We start from the raw sequence: 5380 nt of genomic DNA on the forward strand, positions 1-5380 counted from the left end.
GTAACAAGTGACCCCAAGCTTGATGGCTGGAAACAACACAAATGTATCATCTTACAGATCTGGAGGTCAGAAGTCTGAAACGGGCATCTCTGGGCTAAAATCAAGGTGTCAGCCCGGCTGTGTTCCTTTCTGGAGGCTCTAGGGAGGAATCTGTGTCCTTGCATTTTCTAGCTTTCCCAGCTCCCTGCACGCCTTGGCTCGTGGACCCTTCCTCAAATTCAAAGCTAGCACTGCCCAGTGGAGTCTTTCCCTCATCACATCACTCTTGACTCTGACCGCCCCCCCCCTTCCTCTTTTACATACAAAGACCCTCAAGATCACATGGGATCCACCAGCCCTATTCTGGGGGCAACTCCTCAAGTTCAGCTGGTGTGCTCACAGGTTCCAGGGATGAGACGTGGTTATTCCCCCTTCCATACAGTCCTGCTGTTCTGTGGTGTAGGATACCTCTCCCCACATCACAGAGTTTGAGTGAGTAAAAGCAGTCCCCCTTGGGGCCCCCGCAGGGGGGCTGCATTTGTCTGAGGAGCCCTCCTAGCAGACCGTCCCACACACCGGTTATCACTGCGTCCTCCCCCAGCCCCCAGCCCTCTGCAGAGCCTGCCCCACTGCTCCATGTGAAGCTGTGGTGAAGTTAAAATAGATCTTGGGCCCCTGCCACCTCTGTCTGTTTCTCTGGTGAGCTCGTTTCTCGGACAACAATGCAGTTTGAAGCCCATCCAGGGACAAGCTTCCATCTGCCCCCTGCAAATTCCAGTAATCGGTCACTATTTATAATTATATAAATAAGAGAAAACCATGCTCAAGCCGCCCTCCCCAAAGAGCCCCCCCCCCCGTCTCCANNAGGGGGACGGCCCTCCCACTCGCCCCTGGAGCTGTGTCCCTCTGCGATCTGGGTGGCGGTTCCAGCCACCGGGTAGGACAGAGATGCTGGGCAGGGGCATTAGTGCAACCCAGGGGCAGGGGGAGGAGCGCTTCACTGGGAGCTGCAGGATCCGGAGAACTTGGTCACCCAGGAAATGATTAAATAAGTGGGCACAAAGGCGGAAATTCGAGTGCAAGTTCTGTTGATTTTTCTCACGAGGTATTGTGGGGAGGAGAGTGGTGGAAAGAGGAGAGTCAGGCTGGCTCTAAAGTCCTGGATCTTGTCCCCCGAGAAAGGGAGTGGACAGTTGTGGGGGGGGGGGCATGCTCTTTGCCGGCCTTTTCACCCTTGCTGAATCCTCTCGAGCAAGATGGGGCTGGGTACATCAAGGTTCAGAGGGCAAAGCAAGCAACCCCTGGGGTACACAACCAGAGAGGGCAGCGCCCTTGCAGGGGATCCAATGCAGAGTTGAGTCTATCTGCTATAACATTGTCACCGAAGATTCCCCGAAAAGGTCCGGGAGCTTCAGTCAAGAAAGGATTGGTTAAAAGATAACCAAAAGGACAGCTTTAATTCAAGAGGCAGACTGGGGATGATTCTTCTCTGATTCCATTCACGAGACCAACATAAGGAGCCGTAATGAGCTTAAGAGAGAAACTGCCCATGTCAGAGCCCAGACTTGGGTGTGAGGCACCTGCAGGGTTCCCATCCCTGGACAGACTTTATGGGATCATCACTAATCCTTACTTGTTTGAGGCAGTTTAGGTGTGGTCTTCCCTAAGTCAGAGGTTAACCAAGGGGGCACCTGCATTCCCTGTACCTTTCTTAGAGTCAGGAGCCTGAAGATTAAGGAAAGAGTCTTGTTGCCCCCAGAACATTGCTGAGCCTTGGGAGTACCCCTAAGTGATTAGAGGGATAGGGAATCGAGACAGATATAGGAACTGCCATTTATCCAGCTTCATATCTGTATTCTGATTCTGGTTTACCACACATTCTGTGAATCCCTCGGTGTTCCCATCAATAAAATGGGCATGTGTTGAGTACCTCTCCTCTAGACTCCCACAGCCGCCAGTGTCCATTAGTGTGCCGTGATGGTCTGTTTATATCTCTTTCCTTCCTGACTCCAGGATCCCCCAAGGTCAGGGACTGCCTCCTTTCCTGTAGTATTTAAATTCCTGGCACTCAATAGTGAGTGAATGGGGGTGCCTGGCTGGCTCAGTCAGAAGAGCGTGTGACTCCCAATCTCAGGGTCATGGGTTCAAGTCCCACGTTGGGCATAGAGATCACTAAATAAATAAACTTAAAAAAAAAAAAACTGAGTGAATGAACATATGAATAGTAACAATCTACTGTGTAGTTGCCTGCCACAGTTGGCTCCGACTGGCTTGCAAGATCAAATTGTCAGACATTTCAGGAACTTTGCAAGCCCCTTGTCAAATCATTGGTAGCTTGAAATTGACACGGTGGGAATATCTACACCCTGGAAACAGGCAAATGCTACAAAGTAAGGCTTCCCCCTGCTTTACCTACACAGGGCTAGATGGTTCTTACTCTGTGAGGCACTGTTTTAAGCACTTCACGAATATCAACATTTAATCCTCACAGCTACCGCGAGGAAGGCACCAATATTATTGCTGTTTTACCGATGGGGAAACTGAGGCTCAGGGAGATGACGTCACTTGCCCACCTATGGTTTGGGAGCCTTCCCTAAAAGGAATGCAGGAGAGCTGGAGGAAGACCATCCTTGAAGTCTCTCAGTGTCGCTGCCCTTTGCGGACTCCCAGGTACCAGCCATTCTAATCTCGGGCTCTGGTTTTAATCAGCTCCTCTGGGAGAAGAGAGGCAGTTGCCTGGTGACTGAAGTGTTTTCCAGCCCTCAGAAGGTCACGCTGTGTGATGGGAAACTAACGATCCCCACACAGGGTGCCCCTCTTGCAGGGCTCCCAACAGCAGATGCAATCAGCCCAGCCAGACCCCACGCAAAGCTCCAGACCTCCTTCCTGCTCTGACGCCAACAGAGCCATTGCTAGGATTGAATTAAAGCCCTGGCGTCCTGGAACAGGCAGCAGCAGGCTTTGTGTGGGGAGAGCCCCTGCTGTGTATATGCATCACGGCCAGAGCAGGGGGGCAAGAGTCCAGGGCCTCCCAGACCTCACGGATACAGCCGTCCACCCAGTATGTACCTCTGGCCTGTCCATTTGGGTCTGCAGTTGGGGGCAGTCATGGACTCCTAAAGCTCAGTTTAAGGGATTAACAGAGTCTTTTCAGGACCCACTCTGGCTCAAACATTCCAGATCTTTCTGGGCCCAAGTTAGCCCTTGTTTGACCCCTCTGCACTGTCACCTCCTGTGTGTCTGTCTGCCCATTCCTCCAGGAGTTCCTTAGGAACAAAAGTGTGGCTCCTGATGATTCCTGGTTGTGGCCCTAGGACCCAGCCAGGTACCTGAACACAATAGATGTGCAATGAATGAATGAATGAATGAACGAACCCCCAGCTTGTGCCTTGGCCTCTCCACCTTCCTGCTGCCACAAGGAGCTCCTGATTGTTTCTCCAAGGCTTGTCATCAGGAATCAATTCCCCTTGGTCATCACACCCCAGCCTTCCCCTCTTCCAGCTCCCTGCTGGCTGGTGAAGGTGGCTTGTTTGGCAGCAGACCCGGGAGGGTGGAGGGAGGCCCTGCGGAGGCCTCTCAGAGGAGCTGATGTTTACACTGAGATCCCAAGAGGAAGCCTCAGCCATAGGAAAAGGGAGGGGAAGGGAGTTCCAGGCAGAAGGGGCAGGTACCAGGACTCCTGTAGGAGCCGACAGTGATCAGGGGGGCTTGAGATGAAGGTGCCAGTGTAGACAGGTCACGGAGTGAAGACAGGTTCCCTTCACCCCACACACTGGAGGCCTCTTTGTGATCACCAAGGGGGCAGATCAGAGCCATGTGCCCCCCTCCCCTTACTGCCTCAGAGCAGGGTCCCAGGGCTTTCTTCCCCACCCACCTGCACTGTCTCTAGCTCTGGGAGCAGCTAGGTCAAGAAGGAGGAGGTGCCATCCTGAAAATGCTATTTTCCATCTCTTCCGCAGTAAGCCCCATCATTTAATCCTTGGATAATTTAATATATAAAATTCCAGGAACTGGTATTTTACATCAGAATAAAATTGTGTCCTGCAGTGGTGGGTCATTCCCACGGGGCCAGAACCCCTTTCCTGACCCGGAGGGCAATCTGGGTGTCTTGATTCCTTCTGCCTTGAAAGGCAAGCTCTGGGTCCAGTTAACTCAGACCAGCTGATGCCCCGCAGCCAGCACGTCCCCAGCTTGGCTACCCCAGCCCTGCCCAAGGGTGCTTCCGAAATGCACATTCCAGGGGCTGCTCCAGCTCTCTGAATGCCAACTGAGTGTAGCGGGCAGCTGGACTTTCCACCAGGAGGGGGGCTCATTCTGCAGCTGTGGCTGGGTTCAGGTATGGGCAGTTGGTTCTCAGCACCCCCTCCCCAGTGCCCTATGAAACTGATGTAGGTGGGCCCACCCAGGTCTTTGTGAGCACCAAAGGACCCATGCCTAACCACCCACCCACCCCAGCACTGTCACAGAGCCTGGCACCCAAGACATACACTGAATACATGCCGAACACGGATGGCCGCATCACAAGGCACTGGAGAGCGCAATGGTCTGGCCTTGAGAACCAGAAAATGTTGACTTTGAATTTCTGCCCTGGCTGTGTGACCTTTCTGAGAATCAGTTCCTCCCTTGCAAAATGGACAGGATCCCACAGCAACTGCTTTGTGCCCTGTCCCAGGGCAGGCCCTTCTGATGGACATTTTAGGCACTATTATTGTCCCCATTTTAGGTAGGAAGGAATCATGGTCAAACAGGTGGCAGGACAGGCCCAGGTCATGCAGCCTGACCACAGAATCCAATTCCTTAAGCCAATTTAAGGCAAAACTTCTCCCAGGAGACTTGGGGGAACTACCCGCATTACATTCTCTGGGCAATTTGAAATGCAGCCTCTTGGGCCCTGCCTGAGCCAGAATGGGGGTGGGGGGCGGAGCCAGGAAGCTGCCTGCTCCTCAAGTTTGAAAACTCCCCCACCCCAAGTTCCTGGGCTGTGCCACAAGGATGGGCCTCTCCGGCATGTGGTGTGTCCACCTTGTCAAGGTGCTGGGGAGGGGCCGAGGGGCTTTCCTGGAAGGAGCCAAGCTAAGTACCTTGTGCGCGTTAAGGTGGAGTACTGTTATTACGTTTATTGCTCTTCACCAGAGAGCTGATTAATGTTGGCTGTATTTCTTCATGGTCCCAGGTGAGTTTCCCTTCTGAGATCTGGGAGGATGTGTGATGGAACCGGGGTGGGGGTGGATATGGAACCTCCCCCGGGTCCGATCCCGCTCACCTACACCCCAACTCTGTTCACACCTGCCTCTTTCCAAAGCCGGCAGGGGTGCGGAGGCGGGGAGGCGCGACGAGCACGGCCGCTGCACCGGGGACGGGGTAACCTTGGCGGCAGGCAACTAGGTCCCGCGCTCCCTTC

General features: G+C 53.6%; 1 non-coding gene across 1 annotated transcript; it reads left to right on the top strand.

The window, feature by feature from the left end:
- The first annotated feature begins 2069 nt into the window (after window positions 1-2069).
- Window positions 2070-2142, top strand: TRNAG-CCC. The gene has a single exon. It is a non-coding gene; the product is annotated as a tRNA-Gly (tRNA).
- Window positions 2143-5380: the final 3238 nt, after the last annotated feature.

This window comes from Ursus maritimus, unplaced genomic scaffold (assembly GCF_017311325.1).
Source record: "Ursus maritimus isolate PB19 unplaced genomic scaffold, ASM1731132v1 scaffold_33, whole genome shotgun sequence".
Lineage (NCBI taxonomy): Eukaryota > Metazoa > Chordata > Mammalia > Carnivora > Ursidae > Ursus > Ursus maritimus.